General features: G+C 38.6%; 1 pseudogene across 1 annotated transcript; it reads left to right on the top strand.

Annotated features, from left to right (window-relative positions):
* The first annotated feature begins 295 nt into the window (after positions 1 to 295).
* On the top strand, positions 296 to 1,556 carry LOC143581220 (ubiquitin-ribosomal protein eS31 fusion protein-like; annotated as a pseudogene). The gene is made up of 2 exons (XR_013143793.1): positions 296 to 626; positions 1,305 to 1,556. The product of XR_013143793.1 is annotated as a ubiquitin-ribosomal protein eS31 fusion protein-like (transcript).
* Positions 1,557 to 13,836: the final 12,280 nt, after the last annotated feature.

Here is a 13,836-nt window from a genome sequence, read left to right on the forward strand (position 1 = left end):
AAAACCGCTTCTGCAGACGGTCAAAACCGGTTACTAACCTAACCGATTAACCGGTCTAACCGGTTAGGGAATTAAAAAAAAAAACCGGTTAACCGTTTGGTTCACCTCTACCTCTATCTCTAGTTTCTAATGAAAAGAATTAAAATGAGCATGAAGCCCACCAAAATTCAATCCACTAGTTATTTTTTAACAAAAAAAAACAAGCCCAACAAAAACCCATTTTACCACAAAACACAAGAGCCCAAAGTCCAAACAAAACCCTACCACCATAAATACCCAAAACCCTAAGGCTTCATTTCACAGCAGCCACAATGCAGATCTTCGTGAAAACCCTAACGGGCAAAACAATCACCCTCGAGGTCGAGTCCTCAGACACCATCGACAATGTGAAATCCAAGATCCAAGACAGCAAAGGCTAATCTTCGCCGGAAAACAGCTCGAAGACGGCAGGACGTTAGCTGACTACAACATCCAGAAGGAGTCGACACTTCACCTGGTGCTGAGGCTGAGAGGTGGTGCCAAGAAGAGGAAGAAGAAGAAGACGTATACGAAGCCTAAGAAGGTTAAGCATAAGCATAAGAAGGTGAAGTTGTCCGTGTTGCAGTTTTATAAAGTGGATGATTCTGGTAAAGTGTTAGTTTAATTTAAACACTATATATAACACAATATAATGTTATCTATATATTATAGATTTGAGCTCTAGCTCACAACATTATGTATAACACAATATAATGTTATATATATTATAGATATGAGCTCAAGCTCGAATGTGTTTTAGTTTTATGTAAATGACAATTACAACATTATGTATAACACGATATAATGTTATATATACTATAGATATGAGCTCGAGCTAGAAATTAAACGAGGCAGTTTGGTTCGGTTACAAAATTGAGCCAATTTAGCTCAGCTTGTTTCAAATCAAGTTTTTTAGGTAGTTTTATTTGAGATTCTAGCTCTTTGAACAGCTTTTGTTATATAATTTGTTGTATATTTCAATTAAAACATGATATATAACACGATATAATGCTATATATAATATGGCTGTTCATGAGTTGAGCCTAAGTGGGGTTGATATCATGCTTGAAATTAAATGAGACAGCTTAGCTAGACTTGAACTCGATTTTGAAGTTAAACGTGCCTAAGTTCGAGCCAATGAGCCTAGTTTGGCTTGATCACAAAAATGAGCCAATTTAGCCCGAGCTTTTTGGACAGTTATTATATTATAATGTAATGTGTATTTCAGTTAAAACGTTATTATTTAGTTTTATGTATGATTCAATTAATAAAGGTGGGTGATGCAGGTAAAGTGCAGAGGTTGAGGAAAGAGTGTCCGAGTGCGGAGTGCGGTGCCGGGACGTTTATGGCCAATCATTTTGACAGGCATTACTGTGGGAAGTGTGGGTTGACTTATGTCTACCAGAAGGCTTGAGGTCTTGGTAACAGTTGGTTAATTGTTGAATTTTAGTTTTATGTTACGGTTTATGGATTTATGTTTGGTGAACCTTGATTATGGAGGTTGTTTTTGAAATGAATACATTTAATGTTTTGATTTAGTAATACATTATTGATACTGTGGATTGGTTACTAGTTTCGTGGTTACTAATCATGATCATGCCTTATTTAGCTGCTATTGTCCATAATGGATTGTAGTTATATGGTTATATGGGTGTTTTTAGTTGGTAGGGCACGCCTTATCTCGGTTTTTAAGTTAGTAAACAGGATTATGATTTAGCTTACCATGATTATCTATGTCATGATTTTAGTTTTGTTTTTTATCTGGTTAACATAATTCAGTTCACAGTTGATAGGATGCTTCATAGCAGTGTGATCTGTAGTACAGACTTATACTTTTTGACTAGAAAGAACATACACATTTGTTTAGACTGCCAAATTCACCATATATAGTTTATTTATGTGATATTAAGTCTTTTTATCGTATTAAATTTGTAGTTACAACTAATGATATAGCCGGTAACCCATTTGGAGGATTCATTGGGCGTTCAAAAAATAGTAATAACTAGTGATAAAAACGTTTAAAAAGCAGGATGAAACTCTTAAAATTAAAAGGTCGGTCGCTTTGTGACATTCGGTTTGGTTTCGAACTTTCAGTTAGCTCTTTTGTGTTTATTTTTGTAGTTTGTACAGTTTGGGCTAGGAGTTTTTGTTAGAAGCAAGTCTGTATGATTATTATAGGGGTGTAAACGAACTGGTTTGAGCTGGTTTAAAAGCATGAATTGATTAGTGATTCAACTAGCTGATTTTTATTAGTCCGCAAAGCTCACGAACGGCTCTTGTATTGGTTTGGCAACACTCCTGCATGGATGGTATTAGAGAACTCAGGGTATTTGGTTTAAAACCACTCTTTTATTAACTGAAATCAAATTCGTACTTGGTGATTTTTACCAATGGAGCTTGATTTTTCGGTTATGTTTTCCGTCTAATGAGCTTGACTTTATGTTCATAACATTTTTAACAAACACAAAATTTATGCTTAAGAGTCTGTATGCAACAATGCATTTTCATTAAGCACAAAGTGGTCTACTTGTACAAACTGATTAGCTTGATGCTAGGTACCTTTTGTATTTGATTATTTACATTTTTTGAGAGTTAAAATATATTAGAAGTATTGGCGGAAACGAGTGCAACCGATCATAAGATTCTTTACTTGCTAAAAAACTTAAATGGGTCGAGCTTGAATCACTTAATTGGTTTCGTGTTCGAGTCTAAATAATATTTATGTTTCTGTAAGTTTTAAAGTTATGTATAATTTAGTATATTATTAAACATAAACTTATATTTTTTTTTTGTAAATATATATATTATTATATATTTATACATAGTTAGATACACTGATACACATGTATGATGTATTTATCAGAGTTTATGTTTAAAGGTTGTGCTAGTTGGGTCTAGCCGGCTTCTTGTCTTCATATTTGGGCCTATTATTGTAGGTTTATTTTGGGCCTTTTTCAATTTACAACATCTTTCTGAGGTTATTTTCTAACCTACACATTTACAAAATTTACAAAATACAATACACAGTAAAACAAATGAAAAAAGAGTTAATGACGATAAATAACATTTATGATATATCTTATTAAAATGGGTGATGGGTTTGAAGAGTACCACTGCACTATTTTTTTTCCTATATAGACGACATATCATCCATTATTCTTCGGTGAAGAGAGAAGAACTTATCTTCAAACGAAGCAAATGCGTAGTGAAAGTACTATGACTTTAAACTTTTGAACATAGTGTAATTATTTTATTTGTATATTTACGTATAAATTGTAATTCCGGTTTGGAGTTTATTTCCTGTTGCAATACTCAACCAATATCAAGTTATTATAGTTGGCTATCGGATTCTCAAGTGGCTCTCTATTGGATCGGTTCCATGTTCGCAGTTACATCACGTATGATTTGTGTTTTTGATTGTTGAAAAAGAAACTTATAAATGTAAACATTTATAAGTAAATAATTTTACTATATTATTCATATATAGTTATTAAATACTTAACTCAAAGACAACCAACATAAATAAAATAAAAAGTATAACTATATAAGGTGGTGTTGCTCCCTTTGAGATCAAAGGCTTGTGCCCTATTGTAGGCTGATTTAGTGTAATTTAGTAGTTATTAATAAAAAATATATATAACTTCATTTAAGTGTTTTAGCAATCAAAATGGGTTATGAGGTAGCTTATCCAACTAATTGAAATAAACAATTAGTGATTTTTCTACAAATTGTAATTGGTGTAATTGGTAGGAAGCCTCAACAAAGCACAACTCAACAAAATTTAAGTATGTTGGGTGGGTGTAGATTACACACCAATTATAGCCCCACTCCCACCATTTATGGTATACCTTCTAATAAATCTCAATTATTATTTTGATAACTTTAAATATGTTATTTGTTCATTTCAATTAGTTGGATAAGCTACCTCATAGCCCATTGTCGAAACACGAAACGAATCTTACCTGATCCATGACGATGTTTCCACGGATTTTCGAGATGAACGAACCACGTCTTGATCTTATTCTTCTTCTTCGGCTGCGCCTGTGACCTGCAATGTCGAGACCTGCAATGGTTTCGGGGGTGTGGAGGTGACTGCTAAGATATCCTGAGGATTTTTTGTTCACAGACACAAAAAGTGGTGGTGGCTCTTATTGAGCATGACCCATGATAAGGAGGTGGAGACCTCCTTATATAGAGTCTCATGGCCATCATCATGGTACCCTAATGGGCCTAGCCCAGTTAGGGTTACCTCCACAAAACCCCCTCAGCCCAATAACATTGTATTAGTCCATGTAATGAAATAAGCCAAACATAATAGATTTAGGGTCGTAGAACCGGGTTTTAGTACCATACCCCTACAAGCCCCCCCAAGTCCAGTGTTGCTCCTGGGCGCGCAAGCGTCTAGGTGGAGCGCTGGACTTTATAAGGTGTGAGGCGGTTTTTTCCCTTTTCTTTGGCTTTGTCTTTATTGTCTGAGTTTTGGGAGGTTTTCTCCATGATGGTGACAAGCTGTAAAAATAATGAAGCCTGCGCGTGAGGCGGCTTACGAGCTATAATAATAGAGCCTGCGCGAGTGGCGACTTACGAGCTAAGAATAATAATGCCTGCGCGCGGGAGGCGACTTACGAGCTAAGAATAATAATGAAGCTTGCGCGTGAGGCGACTTACGAGCTATAATAATAACGAAGCTTGCGCGCATGGCGACTTATGAGCTGTAATAATAATGAAGCTAGCGCGAGAAGCGACTTACGAGCTAAAATAATAATGAAGCTGGCGCGAGAAGCGACTTACGAGCTATAATAATAATAATAATGCCTGCGCGCGAGAGGTGACTTACGAGCTAAGAATAATAAAGCCTGCGCGCGAGAGGCGTCTTACGAGCTGAGCATGATATAGCCTGCGCGTGAGGCGCCTTACGAGCTATGAGAATAGTAAAGCCTGCGCGCGAGAGGCGTCTTATGAGCTTTGAGAATAATAATTGAGCTGGCGCGTGAGGCGACTTACGAGCTGTGAAAGTAATAAAGCTTGCGCGCGAGAGGCGTCTTATGAGCTTTGAAAATAATAATTGAGCTGGCGCGTGAGGCGACTTACGAGCTGTGAAAGTAATAAAGCTTGCGCGCGAGAGGCGTCTTATGAGCTTTGAAAATAATAATTGAGTTGGCGCGTGAGGCGACTTACGAGCTGTGAAAGTAATAAAAGCTTGCGCGCGAGAGGCGTCTTACGGGCTGTAAGAATAACAACAGCTTGCGCGCGAGGCGTCTTATGAGCTGTGTGAATAATAAAGCCTGCGCGTGAGGCGACTTACGGGTTGTAAGAATAACAACAGCTTGCGCGCGAGGCGTCTTATGAGCTGTGTGAATAATAAAAGCCTGCGCGTGAGGCGACTTACGGGTTGTAAGAATAACAACAGCTTGTGCGCGAGGCGTCTTATGAGCTGTGTGAATAACAAAAGCCTGCGCGTGAGGCGACTTACGGGTTGTAAGAATAACAGCTTGTGCGCGAGGCGTCTTATGAGCTGTGTGAATAATAAAAGCCTGCGCGTGAGGCGACTTACGGGCTGTAAGAATAACAGCTTGCGCGCGAGGCGTCTTATGAGCTGTGTGAATAATAAAGCCTGCGCGTGAGGCGACTTACGGGCTGTATGAATAATAACTGCTTGCACGCGAGGCGTCTTATGAGCTGTGTGAATAATAAAGCCTGCGCTTGAGGCGACTTACGGGCTGTAAGAATAATAACAGCTTGCGCGCGAGGCGTCTTATGAGCTGTGTGAATAATAAAAGCCTGCGCGTGAGGCGACTTACGGGCTGTAAGAATAACAGCTTGCGCGCGAGGCGTCTTATGAGCTGTGTGAATAATAAAGCCTGCGCGTGAGGCGACTTACGGGCTGTATGAATAATAACAGCTTGCACGCGAGGCGTCTTATGAGCTGTGTGAATAATAAAGCCTGCGCGTGAGGCGACTTACGGGTTGTAAGAATAACAACAGCTTGTGCGCGAGGCGTCTTATGAGCTGTGTGAATAACAAAAGCCTGCGCGTGAGGCGACTTACGGGCTGTAAGAATAACAACAGCTTGCGCGCGAGGCGTCTTATGAGCTGTGAATAATAAAGCCTGCGCATGAGGCGACTTACGGGCTGCTTTATGTCACGCGCCACGTGCAGATGTTGCATGCGCGTGCGCGTAGACTTTGGTTTTGTGTTATGCGCCACGCTCAGATGTTGCGTGCGCGTGCGTGTAGACTGTGACATGTGTGAGCATGTGATGCGTAAGCATGTGTAATATGCGTGAGCATATGTGATGCGTGAGCATATGGTATGAGGATTCCCAACCCCTAAGTTTGGCGCGTAGCCATATGGGATATTATGAGGATTCCCAACCTTGAAGTTTGGCGCGTAGCCATATGGGATATTATGAGGATTCCCATCCTTGGCGCGTAGCCATATGGGATATTATGAGGATTCCCAACCTTGGCGCGTAGCCATATGGGATATTATGAGGATTCCCAACCTTGAAGTTTGGCGCGTAGCCATATGGGATATTAGGAGGATTCCCAACCTTGAAGTTTGGCGCGTAGCCATATGGGATATTAGGAGGATTCCCAACCTTGCAGTTTGGCGCGTAGCCATATGGGATATTAGGAGGATTCCCAACCTTGGCGCGTAGCCATATGGGATATTAGGAGGATTCCCAACCTTGCAGTTTGGCGCGTAGCCATATGGGATATTAGGAGGATTCCCAACCTTGAACCTTGGCGCGTAGCCATATGGGATATTAGGAGGATTCCCAACCTTGAAGTTTGGCGCGTAGCCATATGGGATATTAGGAGGATTCCCAACCTTGGCGCGTAGCCATATGGGATATTAGAAGGATTCCCAACCTTGCAGTTTGGCGCGTAGCCATATGGGATATTAGGAGGATTCCCAACCTTGAACCTTGGCGCGTAGCCATATGGGATATTAGGAGGATTCCCAACCTTGAAGTTTGGCGCGTAGCCATATGGGACATTAGGAGGATTCCCAACCTTGAAGTTTGGCGCGTAGCCTGATGCGCGCATGCACGGCGATAGAGTGGTGACTCGCAAGTGCGTGTGCATGGCGGAGGTCTCTTGCGCAAAACCCAGATGGTGGTTTCCGCGGCGGCACATGCACGGCTGCGGAGTGAGAACCCCCGGGCGTGCGTACATGGCGGCGGAAGTCTAGTAACTTCTGGATCTGCAATTTAAGAGTCAGATCTGCAACTTTAGACCTAAAATCCAGGTCTGTAATCTAGACCTAGATCTGTAAATCAGATCTGGACAGATCTGAAGCCCGGAGCAGATTTAAAACCATCACAGATTCGGAGATCCTGAATCACAGATTCACAGATTCGGAGATCTGATATGACGAATCACGGATTTTCCTTCTTGCCCAGATCTGGAAGCCTCTTTTTAGATCTATGGATCTTTTTGAGCTTTAATAGAACAAGCTTTGAAGCCTTTTTCTGTAAACTTCCAAATCTGTGTTTTTCTTGGGAGAGATCTGACAGCCGAGATGAAGATCGAAGGGCAGTTCGTTGCCGTCCCACGGATGGCGCCAATGTCGAAACACGAAACGAATCTTACCTGATCCATGACGATGTTTCCACGGATTTTCGAGATGAACGAACCACGTCTTGATCTTATTCTTCTTCTTCGGCTGCGCCTGTGACCTGCAATGTCGAGACCTGCAATGGTTTCGGGGGTGTGGAGGTGACTGCTAAGATATCCTGAGGATTTCTTGTTCACAGACACAAAAAGTGGTGGTGGCTCTTATTGAGCATGACCCCTTAATAAGGAGGTGGAGACCTCCTTATATAGAGAGTCTCATGGCCACCATCATGGTACCCTAATGGGCCTAGCCCAGTTAGGGTTACCTCCACAAAACCCCCTCAGCCCAATAACATTGTATTAGTCCATGTAATGAAATAAGCCAAACATAATAGATTTAGGGTCGTAGAACCGGGTTTTAGTACCATACCCCTACACCCATGTTTATTACCAAATCATTTATATACACTTATGTTTATTGTTTTGTTTCTGTTATTTGTCTTGGAGTTAGATGTTAATGACTGATTAAGAATAGTTTAGTGTTAATTAAACATTGAAATTTATTTTCTTCTACTAAATATACCAAATCGTGCTTGAATTACTTGACAACATAAAAATCGATCTAATATGACCGATTGAGAATCGACTGGTCCAGTTATGTTGTTTTTAAAACAAAACTTACAGCTCAATTTGGGCTTTGCATGTAATTAGAAAAAAAAGAACCAAATTTATATATTCCTATATTTTTGTTTATTATTTTAAGCAATTTTTTAGAATTTAATAAATACGTAACTAATACACTTTAGCTCAAATGTATAACAATCAGTTAGTTGTTAAGTAACAAAGTGATTTAGGCTTAATTTCATTATTTTGGGCCTAATTTATTTTTCGGCCCAAAATAGTAAGGCTCAAATGAAAGAAAATGAAAAAACCAAAACCGAATAGGATCTAAACCAAAAAACCGAAATGGTATGGCTCTCAAGAATTCAAAAACCAAAATTTCGGTTTTAGCCCAAAACCGACCCAAAGCAAATCGTGTACACCCCTACTCAAAACCACTCTAAAGCACAAAGGCCACAAAAAAGCGGACCAAAAGGATTACACACATCACGTAAAAAGAACTTTGATTAAAGCAAACACTTTTTAAAACACGAGTTATATGAATCGACCGCGTTAGCTTGAGCCACCACCACTTTTTGTGTATAAAATAAAAGGTGGGTCGAATTGACCAAATTAAGTTTTTAAACGTGGAAGATTAGTCATTAGTGTGCAACTCTCGTTTTACACTTCATATGTCATTATAATTTATAACGTGTGGCCATATGGATAGTGGTTATTGCACGTTTATGTCTCCTTTGACAATTATTAAGTATCAAGAAAAAAGTGGAAAGGTATGTATGGTTTATAAAATTAGTTGTGACGGTTGCATTCATATTATTTTAATTTGTACATCATGTCTAACACCTGTATTTTACATTTAATGGGTTTTATTTTGATTGAACTAATGTAATTTGACCTATTTTAATTATTAAAAAATGTAAAAGAAATAAGAAACCAGGTGATGATGTAGTTGTGAAAACAAATAATTAAAAAAATAATATGTATGATGCAAATAAGTTGAACCACTTATAAACTCAGATTTCTAATAGCTTAAACCAATTAGACCTCAAGGCCTGAGCTCAAGTATTCAAAAGGAGCTCGAGCATTTTTCTTTCAAGTATTTAGTTTTACTCGACTTACAAGTCTAAACAGGCATGCTGTGTATATAAATATAACAAATTTTGTTTAGTATATCTAACATATAAGTATACAATAATTATGCATTAAGTTATAATGACATAATTGGACAAAATATACTGTTTATATTTAAAAGTTTATAATGATACAACTATGTAAAAATAACTAGATTAATAAAATATTTAATTAACTAATAAATAAAAATAAGTTGAGCTAAAAATAAAAAATTACTTACAAGCTTGAGCTTCAGACATAAAGCTTAGACGAGTTGGGCTCAATTAAACTCTATTAGGTTAAAAACATCAAGCTCGGGCTTTAGGCGACTAGCTAGGCTTGTTTAACCTCTACTTTTTAGAAACTTAATCGATACATGAAATAAAAATTAAATAAATAATTGTTTGTGTTTTATATACATTTTTCTTAAAATAAAATAACTAGAGAAAGAAGTATATGACTTGACCTCTAATGAAAATTTTGATTTGTTAGTAAGATGTTCATGTACGTTGCATTAGTTTGATTAGACTATCATTTAAACGAGCCCTTCAATAAGCTTAGCTTATCTCTCACGTAGTTTCATCTTTTGAGAAATTTAATTACACATGACTTTTTTCCATAGATAATCCAAAATAACATTATAAATTTAGAGATAGTTATAAATTTATTAATGTAGTCATGGGCCACCTCTTTGAACTTATGCTTTGTTTGTGGTTTATCACTATAAAACTAATTAAAATTCAGATTAAAATATAATAATAATAATAATAATAATAATAATAATAATAAGGTAAATTGAAAATAAATAACCGCGTCTTTTGTGGTTTGGCCGATAATAACTCATTTTTATTTGCCAATTGTCCATCTTTTCGACTATTTTTCTCTCAATGGACCTCCGTTAAAACACACTTAATCCCAGACGAAAGCTTGGATCGTTGACAATGATTTTTAAAGATAAAATTATTATCAACAAATACACGTGAAATTATTTTTTTCCAATTTGCCTAACAATAATAGTAGTAATACTAACTATAACAATAGTAGTAATAATAATAGTAATAATGATAATAACAACCATTTATTGTCTAACAAAACAAATATGCACCTAACATAATCAATAATATATACCGTATAAACTAAGTCTTTTAGGTAGGATTAGAAAAGAAATAGTTCATTAGTCTCATATAAAAAATTTAGTAGTTTGGTTTGAATATTATTTTCAAACCAAAAACTTATACATAACACATTTATCATAGACGAGACTTACATATCCATAACCATTTGACTTACAAACACCTTGGTATATTATCAATCAAACTATCAATCAATGTTTTTTTATGTTGATAAGATATATGACTTGAAAATCTTATTTTCTTGATGCGTGATGAATTTGGTATTTGAATGCATTGAACTTGCACTTGAAAATGAATAATTATAGAAGACATGTCTTAAAATGTCTTAATTATTAACTAGTGGTAGAGCCCGCGCGTTGCGGCGGGGACGCAACATGGATTTGGTCGGTAAGTTGGTACGTTATGGTACTGCCTCGCAACTCGCATTTAGCCTTTAGACATCACTTGGGAATACGAACAAGTACAATTTGAGAATACGAAGTCATGAACCATGTGACCGTGACCCATTTTGATACCTTTATTTCTAAAACGAGTACACGCCGTTTAACCCGACCATAAATGGCAATTAAAAAAAACATTTCGACAAATACTCATAATGCTTCTAAGTCTGAATCGATTTTGAATCATCTTAACAGGAACCCAATATTACCCTTTGCATAGTCAAACTACAAATTTTAATGGATGGCCTTTGTAGGGGTATGGTACTAAACCCGGTTTTACGACCCTAAATTTATTATGTTTGGCTTATTTTATTATATGGACTAATATAATGTTATTGGGCTGAGGGGGTTTTGTGGATGTAACCCTAATTGGGCTAGGCCCATTAGGGTACCATGATGGTGGCCATGAGACTCTCTATATAAGGAGGTCTCCACCTCCTTATTAAGGGGTCATGCTCAATAAGAGCCACCACCACCTTTTTGTGTCTGTAAACAAGAGATTCCTCAGGATTTCTTAGCAGTCACCTCCACACCCCCGAAAAACCATTGCAGGTCTCAAGCAGCTGAAGAAGAAGATCAAGACGTGGTTCGTTCATCTCAAAATCCGTGGAAACATCGTCATGGATCAGGTCAGATTCATTTCGTGCTTCGACATTGGCGCCATCCGTGGGACGGCAACGAACTACCCTTCGATCTTCATCTCGGCTGTCAGATCTCTCCCAGGAAAAACCCAGATCTGGAAGTTTACAGAAAAAGGCTTCAAGGCTTGTTCTATTAAAGCTCAAAAAGATCCATAGATCTAAAAGAGGCTTCCAGATCTGTGCGAAAAGAAACTGCCGGACTCGAATGATCAAGTCTCCGGATCTGTGATGGTTTTAAATCTGCTCCGAGCTTCAGATCTATCCAGATCTGATTTACAGATTTAGATCTAGATTACAGACCTAGATTTTAGGTTTAAAATTGCAGGTCTAACTCTTAAATTGCAGATCCAAAAATTACCAGACTTCCGCCGCCATGTACACGCGCCCGCGGATTCTCATTCCGCAGCCGTGCATGTGCTGCCGCGGAAACCACCATGTGGATTTTGCGCAAGAGACCTCCGCCATGTACACGCGCCAAACTTCAAGGTTGGGAATCCTCATAATATCCCATAAGGCTACGCGCCAAACTTCAAGGTTGGGAATCCTCATAATATCCCATATGGCTACGCGCCAAACTCAAAGGTTGGGAATCCTCATAATATCCCATATGGCTACGCGCCAAACTTCAAGGTTGGGAATACTCATAATATCCCATATGGCTACGCGCCAAACTTCAAGGTTGGGAATCCTCATAATATCCCATATGGCCACGCGCCAAACTTCAAGGTTGGGAGTCCTCATAATATCCCATATGGCTACGCGCCAAACTTAAAGGTTGGGAATCCTCATAATATCCCATATGGCTACGCGCCAAACTTAATGGTTGGGAATCCTCATAATATCCCTTATGGACACGCGCCAAACTCATGGGTTGGGAATCCTCATACCACATGCTCAGGCACCACATATGCTCACACATCACATATGCTCACGCATATTACTCATGCTTACGCATCACATGCTCACACATATCACAGTCTACGCGCACGCGCATGCAACATCTGCGCGCGGCGCGGGACATAATGTCACACCCTCAAAATCCACTAACGGAGTTTTACCGTCAGAGGGTGTGAACTGGCAGGATCGGAATCATTAGTTATAACCAAACCAAAGAAAAACGTTTAAATGAAAGTAAGTGCGGAAGCGTAAAACCTTAATTCAAAAGTTGCGTCACGCAGGACGACTTAAAACCAAATGTAACTGCTAAAATTAAGTTTGCAGAATAAAAGTGTTTTCATTAATGCATGCTCCTAAACCGCGCGCCCGCCTCGGCTACCTGAGAATAACATACTAAAAGTGTCAACACAAGGTTGGTGAGTTCACAAGTAAAATAAGATAAATCGTTTAGCGTTTTGCGTAACCTCGTTACGACGTTTAAATGTTGCGTAACCCCGTTACGACGTTTGAGTGTGTAACCACGTTACAGCGTTTAAGTGTGTAACCACGTTACAGCGTTTAAGTGTGTAACTACGTTACAGCGTTTAAGTGTGTAACCACGTTACAGCGTTTAAGTGTGTAACCACGTTACAGCGTTTAAGTGTTTTGCATTACCAGATAGTGTTATGTCAAATTATATATCGATAGGTAGCTAATCTATACAACAAGTATCGCTAAGTGGTTCGCAACCGAAGCTGACTGTTTATCAAGTGCCCGTCACCAGGTCCTCCAGACCATGGTAAGTGTTAGCCAAAATTTACACCCACTCAACCTCCAGTTGAGCTTAGCGTCGGGTGGGGTTTGTCAAACCCAGTAGTACTACCCAAAAGTGACTCGCTATTCCAAATATTAACCGGTCCGATGTGTGGGACTTCAAATGTTATGTATGCCGCTTAGCCTTTACAAGTGATATATAATTTATAACAAAATCTTTCATATGCGTTTATCTCAGAAAATATGTTTATCGGAGTATGTTATTTCCCCCAAGTGAAAAACGTTTGAAAACAGTTTAAGAGTGGGGTAAGTGAACTCACTGTTTGCGAAGAATATCCGATCTAGATCACCAAGTGATGCGCGTCGTAGAAAACTCTCTAGCGTTCTAAAATAACAAAGAGATTTTCTAAGTAGCGGAACATTTAACGAGTCTCTAGACTCGGCACATAATACATATGCACGTAACATGTTTCGTGTTTCGTTTGTGAATCGTGTGTGACTTGAACAAGTACAATTGTGATACGATACATGAGTGAGCAATTACTTTCGTGTCACGTATTAATAACATACTTATTAGCAATTATTCCCGTAAGGGCATTTTGGTCAACAAACAAAGACTAACTAACCATTATTCCCCATAAGGGCAATTTGGTCAATTCAT

This window comes from Bidens hawaiensis, unplaced genomic scaffold (genome assembly GCF_021521415.1).
Source record: "Bidens hawaiensis isolate Kalapana, Puna unplaced genomic scaffold, B.hawaiensis_p1.1 tig00030835_1, whole genome shotgun sequence".
NCBI lineage: Eukaryota > Viridiplantae > Streptophyta > Magnoliopsida > Asterales > Asteraceae > Bidens > Bidens hawaiensis.